This window comes from Octopus sinensis, linkage group LG12 (genome assembly GCF_006345805.1).
Source record: "Octopus sinensis linkage group LG12, ASM634580v1, whole genome shotgun sequence".
Lineage (NCBI taxonomy): Eukaryota > Metazoa > Mollusca > Cephalopoda > Octopoda > Octopodidae > Octopus > Octopus sinensis.
The window spans coordinates 18,828,826-18,843,492 of record NC_043008.1 but is presented as its reverse complement, the minus strand read 5'-3'; positions in this window follow the sequence as shown (position 1 = coordinate 18,843,492).

Below are 14,667 nucleotides of genomic sequence, written 5' to 3'. Positions count from 1 at the left end.
TTCTGGTCTCAAATCGCTAAGATAAATTCTAATCGAGATCTAGGGTTGTTTTAACATTCTGGAATTTGCCTTAAAATGTCTGGGTTTATGTCAATGTTTTATAATCCATAAAGAAAAAGGTCGAATGTAAGGTATCTAAAGAGGCGAAAATCAAGCATTTTAGAACTTTTGATAAATGGAATATATCCTAGTATTGTAAAAATACATGATTATGATGTTTTCAGCACGGCTCTTTTTCTTTCGCAGATTATGATTCTTCTTGAAGAATTCACATCGCCTTGTGGCGCATAATCTCATGACGTTTAACTAAATCTAAGCATTGAATCTATAACATGAAAACAAGACAGCTTTCACATTCTAGTCTGTATATTACATTATTCCAATGTTATTGTGTTGTATGGAGATATATTTATTTCCTACATCTGTTTAACCATAACTATGTTTATGAAGATTTTATTATTGTAGTAAATATATGCAGAGCTTATACAAATTTATATAACCTGGTTTAATTTAGAAACATCTTCCTTTGGATTGAACACTTCAACACTAGATCAACATGTCATGCACATTTGGTTCTATGGCATGTGCCTGATGGACCCTTATCAAACATGTAGCCATTATGGGTTTATTGAGCTTCATATATATGTACCCCAGTGTCACTTTTTATGACGTGCGCTACTCTCTCACTCAATAATAATAATAATAAAAACAATAATGATAATAATAATTCTACTATTAATACTAACAGATACGAGAGGATCTTGAAAACTTTCTTGTTTTAAGGGTTTCGAGAAAGGCCTGGTTGGAGGCCCAACATTTCGAGTTCTTTTACAGGGTCTAGAAAAACTGAAGGACCAGTGCAATCAGTGTGTGAATTTGAGAAGGGAATATGTTGAATAAAATTAAAAGTAACTGGTCCTTCTGTATTTTCTTTTACCCAAACCTAAGAACTTTTCATTCCCACCCTCCATATTCACCAGATATTGCTCCTTGGGATTTCCACTTATTCAGGTCTCTGTAGAATAGTTTTTATGGTAAACATTTCAAATCCTTGGATGACGTAAAAGATACCCTGATGAATTCTTTGCCATGAAACCACCTCAATTCTGGGAAGAGGGTATTTTCAAGTTAAAGGAAGGATAGAAACGCATTGTGCAACAAAATGGTTCATATTTGGTTGATTAAAACTGTAATGGCAAGTATTTATTGACCTTTTTCTTTCCTTTAAAAGTCGGCAGGAACTTTCCGGACAACGAAATAGAATATATAAGCAGCCAGGCACAATTACCTTTCTTGCTCTTTTAGCTCCAAATTTATCTCGGCGGAAGCTAGAATATGCATATTTATATAGAATTAATTAACTTGTTTTCTCCATGATTGTGAATAAATGTAGGGAGTAAAACTGTTTATCATTTGAATCTTGATAGATATGTAAATTCCAGCGGTCCATACGTACGTAACACAATTTATGCAGATACGGTTATATCGAATAAGGAATGTCATGAAATAACTGAGAAATGTGTGAAAGGAGGCTAATAGAAAGGCAGAATAACTTTTTTCGCCAATGATCGTAACATCTAAAATGTCAAATGACCAAGCGTCGATATTTACAGAAAATTACATTATCAGATTTTATTAAAACCATAGGAAAACGTTATTTCGTAAGGCTAACGACTCTCTTAACGAGAAACAATGAGTTTGAAACATGAAATTAATTTAAAGTAATAAAATTGCGCATTTTTGTACATAATTAAATAATTTAAATAATTAGGGAACGCAATGTCTGTATGGCTACGTAATATATTTTAAGACTTTTCCCCCATACACTTCATTGAAAGTGTTAAATATCCAAGCGCTAAAATTCTCCTGATTTCACTAAGCTAGACTAAGTTGTCAGCTAGAAGCTATGTCTAAGATACTATTTACGTCGGCATTAAAATATGTTCTATTTCAATGTCTACAGCTGCAGCTGCTTGGTTTGATGTAATAGATATATCATATTTTTATTTTATAACTTCTCTAACTTTACAAACTATTATATATATATCATATGAAAGAGAAATTCAAATCTGGATGATAGAATGTCTGATCCTAATTGTGACTACACTAAGAAGAGAAGGAATATATTACAGACTGTATGCAATAAAAGGGAAAATTTTTAAGATGTTACTGCTGCGAATAAATATATATAAAGGAATGATGACCGCAGAATGAAATCAGCGGTGGCAACAGTTTTCTCTTTTCTTTACAGCTGTTTCCCTGCGCAAAAATTTCATTAATAGAATGAACATGACTTTCTCTCATTAATGGTGCCATAAGTCCAGTGTGCAATGTTTTAAAGATTGTATTAAAAGTAGAAATGTTTACAGCAGAGAGTTTTGTATAACATTACATTAAGCTGATTTGGGTAAGGAGAGAAAAGTAACGACTCGAACACTTGTGTAAAGAGAAACAATATAGAGGCTAATACTAAAAAAAGGATTAAAAGGGACTTTCTTATTATCGATTGCTATTTCTTTTTTATTTAGTGATTGGATTTCTAAATAAACTTTACTTTCGTGTGGGAGATTTAATGGTTGATCAGCAAACTTTCGGAATATCTATCACTACATCAAGGGGAAGGAAAAGAGATAGAAATTGAATGATTCTTTCCTTCTGTCAAGCAATTCTGTAGCGAACACATGTAATCATTTCACATTTTTACCCTTCAAATCCATGCCATTTTCCATAAAGGTTTATTTGAATTTTCTCCATGAAATTGAGATAGGTATTCCGAAATTGTGCCCATTAGCAATTACACATATCTCACGAATGAAATACTTTAGCTGCTAATCCATTAATAAATAAAAAAAAATTGTCTGTGGAAAATAGGAAAGATCTGACATATATGAAGTCGTAAGAAAAGAAATAGCAAAACTATCATGAATAATATTGGAGATGGCGTCACTACTGTGGGAGGAGGGTAATATATTGTAGCTACACTGCGTATCTGTTATTCACAAGGTGTTTTGTGGTTTTTACAACAACAACAACAACAACAAGAGCAATAATAATAATAATAATAATAATAATAATAATAATAATAATAATAATAATAATAATAATAATAATAATAATAATAATAATAATAATAATAATAATATCTCCGTAGCTTGCAAAGCCTTTCTTGTTGGTTTACAAACATTATATGATATATATGTGTATATACACATACATACACAAACACACACACACACACACACACACACACACATATATATATATATATTTATATAAATACATGTTTGTGTGTGCGTATGCATGTGCACGTGTGTGTGTGTGCGTGTTTGTGTTTTTGTGTGTTTACAAAGATTCATAGAAACTATATATATATATATATACATACATATACATTATTTCCATTATTTGCAATTGACGGATGTTTGTCCTCATCTTGTTTGTTGTTGCCACAAGGTTTCCGTTGATATACGCTCCAGCCTTTGTCTTTGTCTTGGGGGGGGGGGTTCGAACCTGGATTCTCATTCCTAGGGTAGTTTTCGATGTTATTATTGTTGTTGTTATTATTATTATTATTATTGTTGTTGTTGTTATTATTGTTATTGTTGTTGTTATCATTATTATCATCATCATCATCATTATTCAGGTCACTGCATGGAATCGAACTCGGAATCTTGGGATTAGTAGCCCGTGCTCTTAACCACTACGCCATATGTCCGTCACTTGAATAATAATAATAATAATAATAATAATAATAATAATAATAGTAGTAGTAATAATAATAATGATAATAATAATAATGATAATAATAATAATAATAATAATAATGATAATAATGATAATAATAATAATGATAATAATAATAATAATAATAATAATAATAATAATAATAATAATAATAATAATAATAATAATGATGATAATAATAATAATAATGATAATAATAATAATAATGATAATAATAATAATGATAATAATAATAATAATGAATGCCCTGATGCAGTACCAGGCAGTGGCTCTCATGGCTTCTGATCTTAACTGATTGGAAGTGTTATCATGTACATTGTTTTGTCTTGGTATAAAAGATGGGCTACAGCAAATATTCTGCTCAATACCACAGATTTGCTTGTCAGTTGTTTGAGCTTAACCAGTTGAGCATGTCCCTTAGTGGCTGACGATGTGTGCATCTCTGATCACGAGCAGAAGTAGTGGGGGAGCATCATAGCCATGTGTTGAGAGGGATTCTTTGGGGTTTGAATAATTCACCTCTGGAAACATGGGTGGTTCTTTCAACATCCTTAAACAACCCTTATTCAGGGACCATTTGAGCGGGATGGGCTACTCAACCTGAAGAAAATTCTAACTGGGCCCCCCCTGCAAGGTCATGTGCTGTTTATCTTGATATGAGATCACCATGTCGCACACATATGGTTGTGATGCATGTGCCTGGTGTGCCCTTATCAGACGGGTAGTCATGATGGGTATATTGGGCTTCGTATATTTTACCCCAGTGTCACTTTGATGGCATGAACTGCTCTCTCACTCAATAATAATAATAATGATAATAATAATAATAATAAAACACTTTCAATACAGTAAACATCAGAGCATCACAACAAATCACAGCACGTACCCAAGGCACACAGAGCTGCGCTCATTAGTGAAGTGAAAGCACGATATAAAAATAAAACTACTGAATAATAATAATCATGTGCCTGGTGGCACCTTATCAGACGAGTAGTCATGGTGGGTATACTGGGGTTCGTATATTTTACTCCAGTGTCACTTTGATGACATGCACTGCTCTCTCACTCAATAATAATAACCATAATAATATTAATAACAACCACAATATAATGTATGCATGTATGTATGTACGTATATATGTAGGTATATATATCTCTCTCTCTATATATGTATATATATACATAGACATATACATATACATACACACACACATATATATATATATTGGGCAAGTGTCTTCTACTATCGCCTCTGGCCGACCAAAGTCTTATGAGTAGATTTGGTAGACGGAAACTGAAAGAAGCCCATCGTATACACACACACGCACCCATATATATGTATATATTTGTGTGTGCGTCTGCGTTTGTCTCCAAACCATAGCTTGGCAACCGATGTTAATGCGTTTAAGTCTCCATAACTTAACGGTTCGTCAAATGAAACCGATAGAATAAGTACTAGTCGTACAAAGGATAAGTCTTGGCGTCGATTTGTTCGACTAAAGGCGGTGCTCCAGCATGGCCGCAGTTATATAACTGAAACACGTAAAAGAATAAAAGATTGAAAGAATATATAGTGTGGTGTGTTTGAAATGATGAACAGGTATTGTATATTAAGAAAAAGGAGGCAGTTAGAATTTTGGATAATTCTTTATTTTTAACACTTTTATGTATTCATACATATAATACATACATACACACACATTCGGTTAACGAGAGACGGAAGATGGAAGATACGAGAATTTTTAGTAATCGCTACAATTGTTTCGACCAATCGATCCCTAACGGGTGGGATACTTAACGACTGTTTCAGGAGCATCCGACGGTGCAGATATGTTCATTCAGGTGATAAATAGATATAAGACCAAAGGCAGTGCCACAGCATGGCCGCAGTTTAATAATTGAAATAAGTAAAACATAAAACATTAAGAATCTAGGGAGTAGCTTATTATAGCATAATATAAACAAATATCCAGAGAATAACCCAACAGGAATGCTTAATCGGTGAGGGCGGAAAGTAGAATCAGAGAAAATTAAGGCTTGTATACATGGCAGAGGTGCAAATGTGCCAAGGTTGAAGATAAGAGACTGTTCTTTTGTGTGTGAGTGTGAATAATATGATTTTAGACTAGAATGCATTTGATACTATTTTTTATAGACATATATAACACATTGTAGGTTAACTTTGAAAAACATTTCTTAAAATTACAAGTACAGTTTATTGAAATAAAATTTCACTCTCAAATTTGTGTGAATAATTTGATAATCATTTTTGCCATTCTTTTTTTCTTTAATCCTGGATGTAACAATTTTATTTTTTAATGCCAACAGCTCTATCAGAACATATACGTGTAATATATATCTGTATCAATGTAATTATGTGTCTAAGACGCTATATCTATGTCTGCCTAGTTTTCCTTAGTAAAGAACAACTAAAAAAACGAAGGTTAATAGACAGACATAAACACTCACAGATATAAATACACACATGCATGCACAAACACATATACATACATACCATACATACATATGCACATACGTACACATAGACAAATTCATACACACATACACATAAGCATAGAAATACACACACGCGCACACATACAGATATATTTCGAGTTGGAATTGTTTCCATGAAATATATCCTAAAGGCAATTCATATTTTTTGAAGTTATATATATTTCAAGCCAATCCTTACATAATCGAGATTTTGTGTGTTTATCCAGATTTTCTTCTTTATGTTACATTGAATCTAGTCCGCGCCTGCGGTTGCGGCTTGGCTTCAGGCACTTTGTTACTTTTCTTTTTTTTTTTCATTTTTACAAAATTCACGTCTGTTGTTCACAAATACTGAAGATGGGAAAATGTTACCAGAATCTTCTGGTTGATACTTAAAGTACATTTTCTCATCTGAAGAAATACAGAAATTTTTATTGTTACTGCTTCAGTTGTTTCGCCCAGAGGGGAGCCCTCACAGAGCGCAATTACACCTATGAAGAAAAACGTTCCAGGCGTACCCTTCCCGTCATATTTTGTCAGTTAGTATTTCATAGATTATATTATACAATGTCCTTCGCTTCTTTTTACTGCGAGGAGGTGTGGTTTTTAGCATGTCGAGCGGATATGGAAGATATCGTTTCATTTAGAATGCATAGAATTCTTCTATGCAATTCAATACTGATTTAATATATGGGTTTTTGAGATTCTTCTAGCTTGAGATATTCTGGTTTTTATTTCTTGTTATTTTATTCCACGCGTGCTTTTATCTCGTAGAAATGTAATCAGAAGTGTTCAAATAATACCCTCGCCTCATATATATACGAAGGGCTACCTTATTGAATGTGAACCTCATATATCTAAAACTGTAGGTAGTGACATTTAGTTGCTATTTCGAGTAGGTCGAGTGACGATATAATCCCCGCCTCATTGACTGTCGTCGCTTTAGGAGGTAATGAGTTCACTGTATCAACCCATACTCTCAGTGGTGCGCCAAATTTTGTGACTTCATGTGGTCTGGCGCCTTGCTTGAAATAGCACTCATATCTACTGCAAACGAAATCTTACCAGCTTACATAGGAATTTTGAATGATACACTATAGCCTACGGTACATTATGACGGTTACAAATAATAGGTGATGGAAATGAATACGTCGGTTCTTAGATCATCGAGTATTTCAGATAAACTATAGTAGAAGACACTTTCCCAAGGCGGGGCTGAACCCGGAACCATGTGGTTGGGAAACAAGCTTCTTACCACACAGCCACTCCTATGCATTTATATATATATATATATATATATGTACATACTGTTGTGTCTGGAGAGAGTCATTTTCTTGTGCCTTATTATGTAACACACTCAGCGGTAAAAATTCCACTTATTTCTTATTTTTATTGTCCTAAAATGTTCGTTGCGTCTTGCAACCTTTTCAATAGTATTTTTTTTACCGGTGAGTGTGTTACGTAATAAGGCACAAAAAAATGGCTCTCCCCACACACAACAGAATATGCTTCAACACACGAACTCATATAAAGAATCTTGCAAACCAAATCCCAAAACGAAATATATATATATATATATATATATATATGTATATGTGTGTGTATGTATGTATATATATATATATATATATATATATATATATATATATATATATATATATATGTATGTATATATATAATATATATATATATATATGTGTGTTTGTGTGTGTGTGTGTGTATGTGTATATGTGAACATTTCGTGTCCTTTTCCTATTCTATGGTTCCATAATTGAAGCATTATTTAATTTATTTAGTGAAGTTTAGAATGTAACCTCGGGCATGTTTAGGTCTGATTAAACATTAACAGCGAAGTATAAAATTCACCACATAGAGGAATTAGTACGAATGAACTGAAAGAACGTTTTCTTTTTTAATTTGCTACCATTTGATATCAGGCAGTTTATTCCTTTAAAAAATGAAACTTCAGGAAAAAAACAAAACAGTAATCTTTGAAGTTCAGGGATTATAGAATTTATCAAGAAGCATAATATAAAGAGCAAATTTGACTATTACTGATAAATTTAATGTTATCCGTTCATACATATCAATTGAATTACGATGCATTTCTTTTATGGATTCAACAGTGTCAGCGATAAAAATAAGCCACTTTTTGCAAAATATTTATATTTGTAGCTTGTATTCGACTATGGTTTGGTTAACATGTACTGTGCTTCCGCTAAATATTTCAGCTCCTTCGGTACACCAAAGTAGTCATAGATTTCACGGCCCTCCGAACCCTTAGCCTCATGGAAAATCGAGCATCATGTGACAGTAGGAGGGAGAATCTGGGTGTACAAGCTGTTGGTGTCCAATAAAACGCAAAGCTCGTCTGGTCTGAGGATAGAACTCGTGACCTTCTCATTGTGAGCCAAAGATCTTAAATATTAAGTAATGTGCCTTACATGATTTAATATCTTTATATATAAAAGTCAAGTTGTGTGTCTGTCTCCTACGATTTAGATTCCTAACTACTCCCACATTTTGCGGTGCAGTTTAACCAAAACCGGGTATCTTATAGTCGTGATTCATATCGAGCCTTTCTGGGTATTAGCGCGCGTCTACGATGAGTCTATGATTTAAAAAAAAATTACCATAATTTGTTTCCATTTGTATGCATTTTTTTCGCTTTTATATAAGGGAAGTAACTCTCTAAAAATATCTACGATGTGTCAACGATTTAAAAAAAAATTTACCTTAATTTTTTTTCCATTTTTAATGCAGTCTTTTGCTATTTTTTGACTATAACTCTAAAAATGCTTATATAGTTATTTCCCTTACAAACCCGAGCAACGCCGGGCGATACTGCTAGTATATATATATATTCTTTTACTTTTACTTTTACTTGTTTCAGTTATTTGACTACGGCCATGATGGAGCTGTACTTTGAATTCTTTAGTCGAACAAATCGACCTCAGGACTTTTGTTTGTAAGCCTAGTACTTATTCTAACAGCCGCTTTTGCTGAACCGTTTGCTTACGGAGACGTAAACACACCAACAGCGGTTGTCAAACGGTAACGGTGGCGGGGGGACAAACACAGACACAAAAACACACACACACGCGCGCGCGCATATATATTCGACGAGTTTCTTTCAGTTTCTGTCAACCAAATCCACTCACAAGGCTTTGGTTTGCACGAGGCTATGGTAGAACCCGGAACCATGTGGTTGGGAAGCAAGCTCCTTACCACACAGCCACGCTTGTGCCTGTAAAAAGATGTTATGGAGATGCCGGGGATCGAACCCAGGGCTTTTCACTATATATATATATATATTGAGAGAGAGACACACATACACACACATACGCATATATATGAGCAAAGCGGTGAGTTGCGTTGTACTTACTCCAGTCAGATTTCATAGAACAATTCTATGATCAAATGCGCTTATCATTCCTTCTGTTATTTTGCTGATCCAATGATGTTCCAATGATACATAATCTAATGTATTCTGTCTTTTTAAAACGTTTGTGATTTGAGGAAGATCATGCATTATCCTCTTGTAACAGAACAAGTGCAATGCATGAGGTTACACTCTCAGGAATATTAGCTGCTTAAAAGAAGTGAAAGTTATGGACAGAATAAATGTCACTTCTATCTATCTATCTATCTATCTATCTATCTATCTATCTATCTATCTATCTATCTATCTATCTATCTGTTTGTCTGTCTGTCTGTCTGTATCTCTCTCTCTCTCTCTCTCTCTATCTATCTATCTATTCATCTATCTGTATATCTAACTGTCTGTTTATCTGTTTTACATTATTTACCACATAACCTTTTAAAAGACTTGAGGAATTTCTCTCTCTATATGATAATTTTATATTTATGATTCAACTCAAAATTGCCAGGGAATAATTGCCATCTAAGAAAGAAGTAAATAATGATTTGTAAAACTTATTATTTCTTAAGATGTCTAATTAGATGTCTAATCGAAATGAAATTGCTCTAAGTGCGAATCGAAACCGTACCGCTAATTTTTATCTCTTGCATATGGTGTAGACATAAATTGCAGATTATAAGCCTATGATTTTCGATGGCAGTTGTAACTTTATAATAATGTCGATTAAGAAACGCCATTGTTTAGTGGCAGATTTTATAAAAGAGAGATATTGTATGGAATAACTAAGTCGCCATCATCCCTGATAGAATTTTTCGATTTCCCTGCAAATTGCCTATAATAAAGATGTGTCAATATGTGCTTGACCCCAGCTGAATATTGTCCACGTGTCTCATTTCTCATTTCAAAGAAGCTTTTGTTAAGGAGAGAGAATAATCAATTACGTATTAGCAGAATGGAATCGGAGAAAGTGTGTTTATGTTAATATTTTTTTTTGTCTTTTTTCATCTTACCAATATGATACTAATTTATATCAATTCAATTGTAAAATGTTACAAATTTTTTTGATACAGTTAGACAAGGAATTTTCTTTCTTTTTAAAGCATAATTAAATGGAATAAAATAGAATGATATAAAATAAAATAATAGAAAAACATCTTAGTTAAGGTTTTAGATCTCATTATATAATTGTTCGTTTCTGAAGTCTATTTTCTATAATTTCGGATTGCCGTGAGATCAAGTACATGAAATTGTATTTTTCTTTTGAAAAGAATTCCTAGTCTTCGTCTGTGTCACCAAATGTCGTCAGTAATCAAAGTTGAGCACATCAAACATTTTCGTAAAGCCAATCGCATTTATTTAATGAAATACGAATTGTATTTATGTCTCTTCCTGCAACACTTCAATTCTGTTATGTGGAATTTCTTTTATTGCTGCGAGCCAGGGCTTCTAAAGTAAAGTTTTTGTTACTCCCATCATTCATAATAATCTCTGATGCCCACTCTTATATATTATTGTATTTAAATTTATATATAAATTTAGTGATTCTTTTGGCACTAATCAGGCATTTTCAGACAAGGCTGTGGTTGACTGAGAAGTGTAATAAGACCAAAACAGGCCTGGAGTTATCGCCCATACATGAAAAAATATATTAGTCGTTGAGCTTATTGTTTTCACTTCAGAAGTACTATCAATTAAATTAATTCTCCTCTCTTTCTAAGTATGACGACCATAACTTCACTATTATTTCACTGTTGATGGCGTCTTAGAGAAACCTCTGGTATAAATGCTAACCTAAATAATGTATTGTACATCAGTATTCTAATTAGAAGTACTTATACATACTAATTAAATTCAGTTTGACAATCTAGGGAGACAATTTCGAGCATATGTTAATCATATTAGACTTCGTTAGCATACTTGTCGAAATATTGATCACTAAATTGCGGTTAAATATTCCACACGAATATGCGATTAAAAGAGACGACGAAGTAATGGTAGAATATAGAGTTGAGATATTTCCCAAATATTTCCCTATAAATGTTATCGACGTAAAGGAATCCAAATGGCTTGTTGTGTGTTAGATGCATTGTATAACGTAAGGGATTGGTAACCAAGGACTTGCTTCCTGTTACCAGTATTTATGTTGCAGCTTGTATATGTACATCATCGTCAAGATCCCTGAACTGATGCAGTTCGGCGTTGGGATATCCCTTTAGGTGCTTTCGTAGTCAGCCGCAGCCATTAGTCTCTGGTCTCTGCCAACCATAGCAGGGTCGCTGTGTTGTGACCTGTCCAGTCCTTGATGTTGTCAAACCAGGAGTTTCTCTGGCTGTTACACTTTTGCCACCACTCAACTGTGCTCTGCAGAATGGTTATGGGCAACGGGCTGTGGCGGGATAAATGCCCATATCAAGCAAGCTTTCATCTTTTTACTTGCGCAAGTAGTGTTTTCTATCTGCCAGCGTATTTGTTGATTTGCTGCCTGACAAAGGTCATCTTTACCTTTCATTTTATCGGGGTCGATTAAGTACCAATTGAGCAGTCGGATCGATGTAAGCAACTTAACTATTTCTCCGAAATTGCTGGCCTTGTGTCAAAAGTTATAATCAATAAAATTTGTAATCAATTAAAGAGAAGCGAGGCGGCGAGCTGGCGGAGTCTTTAACAGAAAATGCTTAGCGACATTTTCGTCCGTTTCAAGTTCTGAGTTCAAATTTCATCGAAGTCGACTTTGTCTTTCATTCTATCGGAGTTGATGAAATAAGTACCAGTTGTACACTGGTGTCAATGTAATCGACTGGCCCTCTTCCCCGAAGATACTTGCCTTCTGCCAGAATTCGAAGTCAATATTTTAAAGAGAAATATAACCAAACTACGAATCCTATACGGCACAGTTACTCGTGATCTGTCCTGGCAACCTCACTTTGATAACATAGCAAAACTGCGTATCAAAATGCTTCGTTTTTAATAACAGAACACAGCCGAAGCCAAACCCACAATTAAAATACAAAGTGTTTAAAGCCTTACCTGGAAGGAATCGTGGTTATATTAGTATTTACATTTTTTATATTTGACTAATTTTCGGATGCTTCTTTCAGTTTGAGACAGCTTTGCTGTTACAAGTGAAAGTGTACGAGAGGTTGTTAACCAAAAGAAAACCACCTAACAAATTACTAAGTACTTCCGTACCAAACCTCACTCCGAACTGTAGCTAAAGCAATCTGTGCTTTCATTTTGCCCCTTTCAGAGCAATACTAGTGTCCTCTATTCTTGAGGAGAAGCTATATGCAAATCTCCAACGTCAAAGCCCACTCGCTACACTTACCTCACACTGCGTTACTACGAACACTTTCAATTAGCATCACACCAAACTTTTCCTCTCGGGTATAGAATCATTGAAACCTCCTGTTTGCTCTCGGTTTTTTTTCCTACAGTAGCTGACTAGCAGCTGTCCGATAGAAATAACATCGGCGTTAATCTCAAAGTTCCGTGATGTCTACAATCGACATGGGCTCTGAATAATACTGTAAATAAAAAGAAACGAGAAAAAGTACGAACTAGTACTGTGAATTTGAAATATATTCTCTTAATATGATGTAATGGGCTTTTGCCATGGAGAGGTCCTGTCTGTGTTTTAATGGTTGTCTCATAATGATGGAAAATATTTAATACTAGCACTATGACCCGGCGTTGCGGGTCATAGTGCTAATGCATGCGTGCGCACATACACACGAGTACTGTCCAAATCTCCGACCAATCACTTACAGCTAGCTGGCATTCAATTGGCGTATCAAGTTTCGGGCATTTGATTGGGTTTTGGGTAGAATTTTTTTGATTGTGTTTTGGATAGAAAATTCACAAAAAGTCACTTCTATTGATTTTTTAATGGCTTTGCGGGGTGACTGGCGAAATGTAAAGATGTGCACGACCACCCGTGGACGGTTTTGAATGACCATAGAAAGTGCGAGCCCTCTAACTGAAAAATGTAGATTTGTATAAATGACACACACACAGATATTTTGCCGTTTATATATAGAGAGATGAACATGGGTACTCACCTGTGCTCTTTCCTGAATTTTAGAAGATGTGGGTACTTGCTCATACTTGTCCATGCACGTTTCGGAATTTTCAAGATAATGGGTCCTCGCCCATGCTTGTTACAGAGTTTTGCTTGGTCGTGGTTACTCGCCCATATTTGTACCAGTCATAGCTACTTGCGTTTAAAATGTCTCCCATAATTAAGAGACATCCTGTACTTCATAAAAATGGAGTTTTCAATGTTAATTCGTATAACTCCAATCACATATGTTGAAATAATCAGAAAAGCAGACTTAGTTCTTAAGAGCAGAGTTCATTGAACGAAAGAAGAAAGAAAGAAAAAACATATCCGAACAACTGTAAAATCTTTTAAAGTGTAAAGCAGAATGAAATCTAATGATGTCTGCTGATGCTCCTACTATTAATTACTGTGTGCTGGTGTCTGGCTTTTCGCATAATTACATCACAGAAGAATGACACCGTGTGGTCGTAACTTTGGATTGTAAAGCAGCTGTCATTGGACACAGACATACACACGTACATACATGCACACACATGCATTTATGCTACGTGTGAGTGTATATATGTATATATACATGCATATATATTCATATACACTATATTTGCACACACACTCACATATATACACACATACAAATAAGCATGTGTGTATATGGTATATATACGCAGGAGTGGATGTGTGGTAAGTAGCTTGCTAACCAACCACATGGTTCCGGGTTCAGTCCTACTGCGTGGCATCTTGAGCAAGTGTCTTCTGCTATAGCCCCGGGCCGGCCAATGCCTTGTGAGTGGATTTGGTAGACGGAAACTGAAAGAAGCCTGTCGTATATATGTATATGTATATATATGTATGTGTATGTTTGTGTGTCTGTGTTTGTCCCCTTAGCATTGCTTGACAACCGATGCTGGTGTGTTTAGGTCCCCGTCACTTAGCGGTTCGGCAAAAGAGACCGATAGAATAAGTACTGGGCTTACAAAGAATAAGTC